This window comes from Eurosta solidaginis, chromosome 4 (assembly GCF_040869045.1).
Source record: "Eurosta solidaginis isolate ZX-2024a chromosome 4, ASM4086904v1, whole genome shotgun sequence".
NCBI lineage: Eukaryota > Metazoa > Arthropoda > Insecta > Diptera > Tephritidae > Eurosta > Eurosta solidaginis.
In genome coordinates, this window is record NC_090322.1 from 186,535,364 (window position 1) to 186,546,092 (window position 10,729).

Consider the following 10,729-nt stretch of genomic DNA (forward strand, 5'->3'; position numbering starts at 1 on the left):
AATATCCTCCATCGACTACACAATAGGCTTAAAGTACGCAGTGCATTAACTTAATTAATAGTTCTATTCTATTGAATTCAAATGTGAACAGCTGTGTTAACAACAACAATAACCTAAATAGTTTCACTTCATCAGAATTTCAGGATATATATTGACATTAAAAACCAAATTCAATTGTCAAACGAAATGAAATAAAATTACTAATTAGTTCGTATGGCCACATTTCAATCCAAGGTCGAAAAGGACCATTATCTTCTATATTAATTATGTTGCATTTATTGTAAATTTCTCACTACACATGTCCTAAATATTTAGCAATAAACTAATTAAGCCCAAAATAGTTGAATGCGCCACAAAATAGTGATGATTAGTGGCAAAACGTTAATGAAGTGTGACATTGGTGATAGAAATAGCAACAACACTAAAAATATCTACAATTGTAGTATATTGTTACGTAATTATTCAAATTGAATTGCATATGAAATTAATATATATTAGCAAATAAATAATAAATTGTCTGCTTACATAGGAATGTGCATATGTGGCAGCATTTTAGAATAAATTATGTAATGAAATTATTGCTTTTAAGTTGATTGACTGAATAAAAAGTAACAGGAAACAAAGTTTTAAATTAAAAGTCTTAGACGAAGATTTTTTGATTTTTTTCACATATTTTTTAATATAAATAGTTCTTGCAAAATTCAGTTTTAAAAGAATATCACTGTGCAATAATTTAAAAGTTATTGACGAGGGGCTGAGGGTAGGTTGAAATGATCGGTCCGTGAGGAACTCACATAGCCTGAATGAGTCCATAGTGTAACCAGAAGTTTGTTTAGCTACCAAACTGTAAAGCCCTATCAAAAACTAGAACCTATGGTTTGAAATAAATTCGTCCTTTTGTCAAACACTAGAAGCATGCTAGGATTTATGTCACTTGCTGCTTCAATATCTGACAGCTGGATTCTTGGCCTGGTAAGCGCAGTGTATGGCACAAAATGAAACGTGCTTGATGGTTTCCTCCTTCAACCTGCACTTTCTACATCTGGTATGACTAACCAGGCCCAATTTAAAAGCACGTGACGACAGAAGGCAGTGTTCAGTCAGAATACGCATCGTAAGGCTACAGTACTCTTTTTTTAATGATAGGAGTAACTTTGTTAGTGTAAGTTTGTAAAACCGTCACATGATCTTTGACAATTTACAGCTTGAGTCCACGCCTTTCCCACTTAATCGACCATATGCAACTCTCGCCTCTTCCGCTTTTTGATTCTCATCTATTTCCATATGCTCTGCGGCCCTATATAGAAAGATCTTTGCTTCTCCTTATCCCGGATCTTTGCAGTGATCGCTTGTAGATGTTGTGCTATGCGAATTATTGCCTTAATTGGTGCTTGGCTGCCAATTTAAAAACTGATTCGGCTGCAGTTTAAGCTAATTTGTTCAGTGTTTCTACTGGTTTGGCTACGGCTACTACTTCTTTCTGAAAAGCACTTCAGTGATCTGACAGGATCTGTTTGTTTCCAGATAGTATGCCTCAGAGCCTACTTTGGAATCTTCAGTGTACACATGTAACACATCGTTTGCCACTTTGGCGCCTGGCGTCAACCATCCACCTCTATTGTGGCTCTAAGAGCCTCTTCGAAGCGCAGATACGGAATCCGGTAGTCCTTTTGTCCTGTAATTGATGACGCTATAATACTATGGTCTCCGTTGCAGCTGTTAACGCTTTGTTATTTTCCATCAGGTCTACAGATCAGATGTGCAGAGTGGCATACAGTGCAGTCATCGGCGTTATTTTCAGGGCTTCAATAATAGCCGTGTTTTTTTAACACGCATATGCGTTCCGTTTGCGCGTGGAAAAAAACGCCTAACCTCGCTTAGATAATGCTTAGGAGACCCGTCTAGCAGCAGGGGTTAAACAACTAGCTACAGCACAGGGTGTACCGAAAAGCGGAGACTCAACCATCTGTTGTATTTCTGTGTATAACACATAGCTGATACAGTTGTGATAAATAGTGGACGCGCATAGAATACATAGAATTACAGCAGAGGGTGAAACATAGACACATATTTCAGTTACATCTGAGGATAATGCGTATTGAAATTTAGTAGTACTAATTTTATGTGTAGCAATTTCAGAGGTGTATTTAAAGTTTGTCGCTTAGCAGTCCATATACAGTTTTATACTGTTTTCACACAGAAACTTAATGATCTCATTTCACCTGCTAATGAATCGTAAATTTTTTGCTTTCACACAGAAGTAACTGCTCGATTAGTATGAAGGATGAGACAGACAATCATGGCGGAACGATACAAGGTGGGAGCATGTTGACATACCTACAAACAAAAAAAATTCCATGTACTTGTAAATTCGATGGACAAATGTCAAAATCGTACTGCGCCGGTAGTTGATGTATCAAATCAAATAAAAAAGGTTATAATCAGCTGTTCGATGCGGCCACCTTGTATCGTTCCGCCATGCAGACAATGCCATTTGCTTTGAAAACTAAGAAACGGAAACGGAAGCGGAACGCTGCCAACAGAATTGCATTGTGCTTTTGACTTCATTAGGCATTCGATTAGCTACTAATGAAACAATAATAGATTCGAATTTTGTAGGGAAGATTGAGCTCAATAAGCGTCTTAATGTAGAAAATTGCCTTTATTATTCAATAAGCCGTCTGTGTAAAATTAGTATAAGAACCTTTTCAGTCTCCGGTAATTTTTTTTTTTTTTTTGCTATGATTAATTAAAATTACAAGTGTTCCGAGAATTTGTTACATTAAAAGGACTGGGCCCAGATGTTGGATCGAAGGCCGAAACTTCGGCCACCAATCTGCCTTTTTTGATGCCCGTAACGGCAAGTAATCTTACGAAACCAGTTACTGCGTATTGAACCCCTTCGTGGAGTTCATAAATTCAGCTATCGCCCTTATATCGAGGTTGAAAACCTCAGCAAGATCATTGATTTTTTCCACTTGGTGGTAGTGGTACGCTTTCCTTCTCCTTAATATATATTCCGCTGCGGCAGTCACCGTTAGACTTGCTGCCCATCCTAGCGGCAGGAGTACCTATAAATTATTGAGCAGTGTGAACCTTTGGTGGGGCCTGGCTGTCCGAGGAAATTATCACCCCCCCCCCCCACAGATCGCACCTCGTATTGTTAAAATTAGCGCTTGAATACATAGTCGAAAGGAGATCTCTAATCCCAAGTCCACCTCCCAACTTCTGGCTTGGAGCCATCAGTAAATATGTATGTTGCCTATTTGCCCGTTCTTGTCCTACAGGAGTGCACACTGTGTGCAAATCCTAGTGAAAATATTGCCGGGGGTGCAATAGTCAACAAGTACTGGTATTGAAACTAGAACTATGGTCTTCATTATCGATGCATGACCTATTCTTCCAACTATCAGCTTCTCTAATTTGTAAGGCCGCGATAACGGTTATTTCCTTCGCTACCAAATCCAGTGGTGGTAGGTGCAGTGTGTTTAGTGCCGGCGTCGGAATGTAGGCAAGAGCGCCGCTAATGCAGATCTCCGAACTCATCTTGATTTTTTGTAAGCATTTGCAGCCGGTGGGCTTCGTAAGCGCCGGCCACCAAACCAGAACACTATAGATTAGAATTTGGTGTATTGTTTACTACTTTGAAAGAAAACCAAACGAAGCATCAATTGTTCTTTAACAGGTCCAGAAAGAATAGCAAATACTTGACTTTACTTCTGAAAGCCAGATTTTCGCCAAAAACTTTGGGTGGTATAAGATTAGACGTTTGGTACCTGCTTATGAAAAGGAGCAGCTCAGTGTTTCCGGATTAACCGCAAACCTCGAACTTCTGGCCCAGTTACATATTGTTGATAATGCAGTCTCTATTAGATTGCAAAGAGTGTTGGGGGAAACTTCACCGTATAATAACATAAATATCGTCTACGTAGGCAATCACCTTATGGCGCTCCACCTTAATAAGTTATAGTAGTCGATCAATGACCCAAAGTCTCGGAGACAGAACCCCTCTTTGCGGGGTGCTTCTGTTTGCCAGCTTATGGACCTTATTTCCAACTAGCTTCGGGTCAATCCTTCTTCGAGTAAGCAGTTTGTGTATAAACTGAACTAGGCATGCATCGATTCGCAGGCTCGTTAAGGCCGAAGTAATTACCTCCTGTACAATATTATTAAAAGCACATGCTATATTTAAGAATGCCACAAGTGTGTATTTCTTGAGGTGGAGCGACCATTCTTCCACAAGACTTTCTTAAGTGCCTGGTTCTACAAAATTCCCTGGGAAGAACAGGATCTGAAAAAGTCCCTGATTCAAAAAAGTCCGGTTCTAAAAAAAGTAACTAAAACAAAATAAAATAACCGGTCCGAAATAGTACCGGGTTCTAAAGAATATAAAAATTTCTGACCCAAAAAAATACCTGGTTATTAAAAACGTGTCACACACCCGTTTCAAAGGAAAGATAACTCAAACATCTGAAATTTCTATGTTATAGGTACCACCGATCTTCCCAATTCAATACTAGCCGAACTGTGTACGCGATTTATTAACACCTCCACAAATCAATCAGAAAAGGCTTTGTAAAAAAATAAAAATTTTAAAATTTCATTTGAATGAAGGAGGCTAAGTGTATTAGCTTTGCGAAAATGTGTACAGCCATTACAATTAAGCCCTTTATGGCTTGCTTGTTTTGGGATTTATCTCTAATATTACACGAAGTTTCTAATAATAACAGATATGATCATTAGGGTGGGTCGATTTGTATGGACGAAAGTTAACAGATATCGCGCCATCGATTTTTCGATAGGATTTGGGCTCGGGAAAAAAGTTCCACTCGCATATCAAGAAAATAATTTTCGAGCCTGCGAAATTTCATTTTTTTGACTTTTTTTTTTGGCTCGGACAGGGTATACATGAAAATTTTATAATCAAATGAAAATTTTTTTAGTACGTCATGAAAAAAAATTAAAAATCAAAGTCGAAAAAATTAAATTTCGCAGGCAGGAAAATTATGTTTTTGGGTAAGCGTTGTGGAACTTTTTTCCTGAGCCCAAATCCTATCGAAAAATCGATGGCGCGATATCGGTTATTAAATCGACCCAGTCTAATGATCATACCCTATGTACATATTAAGTACCATTTATGTACATATATGGGTATGTATGTAAATATTAACACAAAGCGAATAAATTCTGTGAAATTTTTTCCAAGAATTCGCTTCTGGTGTGATAAATCTTTATCTTAATTCCCACACCGACTTACACATCTCCATTTATATAACAGAGTGAACACAATTACAAGAATGCTCAACTGCAGCTTAGACAAACGAATTACAATACAGCACTTAATAACAAAGCACATAACAGTAGTTATTTAAGTTATAAAAAAATAAAAACAAAATACAAAAAATTTATGAAACATCCTCTGTACAAATGGATCAAAAGGCAACTCATAAATGTTTACTAAACACAATCTAACTTTGATTTGGTTCCGTTTACGTATATTAAGGTACTTTGAGCACGGGGTTTTCAGTGAAAGTGTACTTTGTTAGTTTAAAAAATAACGCTTTGTGTGTTTGTTCGCTGTGAACCAAACGTTGAAACACGTGTTCAGCGAGAGCACTGATGTGTTGAACATCAAATACATACCAGAGATTTAACGGTTAACCTGAAAAAGCAATGCGGTTTATCACGGATAACAGCCCAAAAAAGGGCTTTATCAGTGATTATTATACTCAGTTGAGCAGAGCTCACAGAGTATATTAACTTTGATTGGTTAACGGTTGGTTGTACAGGTATAAAGGAATCGAGATAGATATAGTCTTCCATATATCAAAATCATCAGGATCGAATAAAATTTGATTGAGCCATGTCCGTCCGTCCGTCCGTCCGTTAACACGATAACTTGAGTAAATTTTGGGGTAACTGGATGAAATTTGGTATGTAGGTTCCTGAGAACTCATCTCAGATCGATATTTAAAATGAACGATATCGGACTATAACCACGCCCACTTTTTCGATATCGAAAATTTCGAAAAACCGAAAAAGTGCGATAATTCATTACCAAAGACGGATAAAGCGATGAAACTTGGTAGGTGAGTTGAACTTATGACGCAGAATAGAAAATTAGTAAAATTTTGGACACTGGGCGTGGCACCGCCTACTTTTAAAAGAAGGTAATTTAAAACTTTTGAAGCTGTAATTTGGCAGTCGTTGAAGATATCATGATGGAATTTGGCAGGAACGTTACTCCTATTACTATATGTATGCTTAATAAAAATTAGCAGAGAACGACCACGCCCACTTTAAAAAAAAATTTTTTTTAAGTAAAATTTTTACAAAAAATGTAATATCTTTACAGTATATAGGTAAATTCTGTCAATATTCAACTCCAGTAATGATATGGTGCAACAAAATACAAAAATAAAAGAAAATTTCAAAATAGGCGTGACTCCGCCCTTTTTCATTTAATTTGTCTAGGATAGTTTTAATGCCATAAGTCTAACAAAAATTTACCAATCCTTGTGAAGTTTGGTAGCGGCTTAGATTCTAGGACGATAACTTATTTCTGTGAAAAAGGGCGAAATCACTTTAAGCCACGCCCAGTTTTATACACAGTCGACCGTCTGTCCTTCCGCTCGGCCGTTAACACGATAACTTGAGCAAAAATCGATATATCTTTACTAAACTCAGTTCACGAACTTATCCGAACTCGCTTTGAATAGGTATAAAAAATGGCCGAAATCCGGCTATGACCACGCCCACTTTTTCGATATCGAAATTTTGGAAAATTGAAAAAAATGCCATAATTCTATACCCATATCGTACAAACGAAGTCTAGACTCACCCCTGGTCCACTTTTATGGCGATATCTCGAAAAAGCGTCCACCTATAGAAATAAGCCCCACTCCTTTTTAAAATACTCATTAACACCTTTAACTTGATACCCATATCGTACAAACACATTCTAGAGTCACCCCTGGTCCACCTTTATCGCGATATCTCGAAAAGGCGTCCATCTATAGAACTAAGGCCCACTCCCTTTTAAAATACTCATTAACACCTTTCGTTTGATACCCATATCGTACAAACGCATTCTAGAGTCACCCCTGGTCCACCTTTATGGCGATATCTCGAAAAGGCGTCCACCTATAGAAATAAGCCCCACTCCCTTTTAAAATACTCATTAACACCTTTAACTTGATACCCATATCGTACAAACAAAGTCTAGAGTCACCCCTGGTCCACCTTCATGGCGATATCTCGAAAAGGCGTCCACCTATAGAACTAAGGCCCACTCCCTTTTAAAATAATCATTAACACCTTTCGTTTGATACCCATATCGTACAAACGCATTCTAGAGTCACCCCTGGTCCACCTTTATGGCGATATCTCGAATAGGCGTCCACCTATAGAACTAAGGCCCACTCCTTTTTAAAATACTCATTAACCCCTTTCATTTCATACCCATATCGTACAAACAAATTCTAGGGCACCCCTGGTCCACCTTTATGGCGATATCTCGAAACGGCGTCCACCTATGGAACTAAGGAGCACTCCCTTTTAAAGCACTCATTAACACCTTTCATTTGATACCCATATCGTACAAACAAATTCTAGATTCAACCCTGATCCACCTTTATGGCGATATCCCTAAATAGCGTCCACCTATAGAACTATGGCCCACTCCCTCATATAATACTCCTTAATGCCTTTCATTTGATACACATGCCATACAAACACATTCCAGGGTTACCCTCGGTTCATTTTCCTACATGGTTATTTTCCCTTATGTTGTCACCATAGATCTCAACTGAGTATGTAATGTTCGGTTACACCCGAACTTAACCTTCCTTACTTGTTTTTATTTTCAAATGTTTTTTCACTATCACTGAGATCTTTTAGTGAGATATACTAGGTAAATCTATCATTACTTCCCCGATTGCTTCGGGACTGTTTTAAGATCTTTACAGATTATTCTGATGCCATTATGAAATAATTACGGGATTATGTTAGCGACTACTTCTAGATAATTTTGGTACTATTATACAATCATTTAGCAGGGTTCGGCTGTTATTTTTATTGGATCGTTATTGGCATATTATTGGTTTTTTATTGACGACTTATCGGCTTGTTATCGAGAGCAACTGTTCTTAACTTTGTCTATGCTAATTTATGTATGTTCTAGACTTTGAGTCGCGCTCGACGCTGGCTTAGCAAACAGACGAGTGATATTCAGCACGGTTACAGACTGCGCCCGTTGAAGCTTTCATTACCAGGGCTTCCTTTGTTAATAGCATCAAGTGAGATAAGGTAGCACTTGGAGAAAAGGCAAATACTAATTTTTGGCAACATTTTTGCAATTAACCGATCAATTGTGAACAAAGAAGGTATTGCACAATGCCATGCAGCTCGAGGTGCTAGCTTTTTTAAATACAACTTAAAACCCCATTCAAAAAATAAAGCAAAATCTGTACACTCCTTTAAGGACATCTTAATTGGGCAAATCACCCTACAAACCATTGCAAAGCATTTTTTTCCCCCATCCAAGGGGTCTTTTTTCTCTGAGTACAACATACACTCCGACTTTTTGCTCATCGGAAGGACGGATATATGCCGAGTACTATACAATCCGTGTCGGTATATTATGGATTTGATTATGCAAAAGGTTCGGCGCGTCCTCCGACTGCACCGCACGTGGGATTCTTTTCCTGCAATTGGAATTTCGGAAAATCCGCTTTATAACTTCAAGGTGTTAATAGTGTTCAGGCTCATCAACTTTACGCTATTCTTTCAATAGGCATCTGCAAATAAGAATTCCAGCATCTATTAGCGTCACAATCTGGAACTGCTTCGTCGGTGCGTTCATCTTCTTATGGACAGCAGCAGTAGCAGCATTTTGCTTCAATTAGAATCTCAGAGTAAAATCGGAGCATCTATGTCATCACACTTTAGCTTATCAATCAATTTGCAACAGCAGTGCTCTTTGCTGTGACAATGACAAGATGACTGTCCTAGCAATGGCTTAAGATCCAATAGTGGAAAAGAAACTGATGTACGTATGCGGTGGGGTCAAGCTCGGAGGAACCGTTATATAGAACCGCAGAGGATTTCGATGGTTTATTTTTTATATTTGAAGAACTGAATAAAATGTGAAATTTTATTGTAATTCCATATTTTTTAAATAATGAATAATTACTTAACACTTTACTTAAAATTTACAAAAATAAGAACTAACGGTTATCATCAATCAGAATATTTTGAATAACGATAAAATGTTATTCATTATTCAAGAAATGCTTGAATAAAAAATACCTTCTTATTCATCACTCAAGTTTTCTTGAATAATGAATAAAGAAAATTTCGTTATTGGAATTTGTTGATAACGCCCATTCCTGTATGGCGGGATGGCCTAAAAGGTTTAATGTGGTCATGTTAATCGTTCCCGAGATGGTCAGGCTAGTACCATAATGCTGCTTGCTTAACGGAACCTACCTGATCTATATCCGGCAAAGGACTATTAACATCGACAACACTCCCCAAATCCTTCGGGGAGTGCCTTTATCGTTAATACAACAATAACATGAACAGACATTTGAATTCATCAGGAACCAAGGCCTCATTAACACATAGAACAAGATCTTGGTTATGTCAGCCCACCCAAGTTCGAGAAGTGTTATTGTTCAAAATTGGAGTCGTTTATTTTGAAAGTGTCTTAAGTCCATTTAAAAAAAATGGAGTTAATGATAACAATAATCACAATATTATATAAACTTTTTTTATATATACCATTTTAGGTGTAGTATCTTAAAATTGCTATAATTTTGGGACTTTAAAATTAGTTAGCTTACAAAATTCAAAAAAAAAATTATTATGAAACCGGTTTAAGTCCACTGAAATAAAATTTATTATTTTATATTTATTTTGAAATTTATTATTTAATAATTATTTAAAAGTTATTTTTTAATATTTATTAAAAATGTATTAATTAATATTTAAAAAATTGTATTTAATAATTTAGATATGGCATCTTTTATGTTACAAAACTCAAAAAAAAAAAATGCATCACTGCACAATACAGCAATAAAATTCACTACGAAGAAGTAAAATTGAGTTACTAAGGTATATACCACCTATGCACCATGAATATTTTAACAAGCTCACAAATGATCTAAATGAGGAGAAATAATAGGGCAAAATCTTTAATATTATCGTTAATAAATAAATGAATGTAAATTTATTTTTGTAATAAATGAATTAATAGTTATTTTTAAAAATATTTGCTTAATTACATAAATAAAAATCTGTATCTAAATTGAAAGAATCCCTATTTATTTTAATGTTATTACATTCATTTACATCAAACATAAAACATTTACAATTTCTATTATTTAATTTCTTAAAAATAAGTGGACTTATTCCTTTTTACAAACAAAAAAAGTCATTTTATTAATTTGAAAGTGGTTTAAGTCTATTTTAGGTTCTGAAGCACAGCTTATTTTTCTAGTGAAGGTTACAAAACGTATTACGTTATATATTCTAACATATTTAAGATCACAAAGTCATTAAAAAAATTAATACACAAACCCTTAAATATCTCAATATAAGAAAAAATGGACTTAAACCCCTTTCAAAATAAACGACTAATTTATTGCACTGCTCCCAACTTTGGTTTTGTGGCAGTGTGCGATAGAACATATTGGCAGTTTGGAAACAAATAAAACTAATTAAGGAC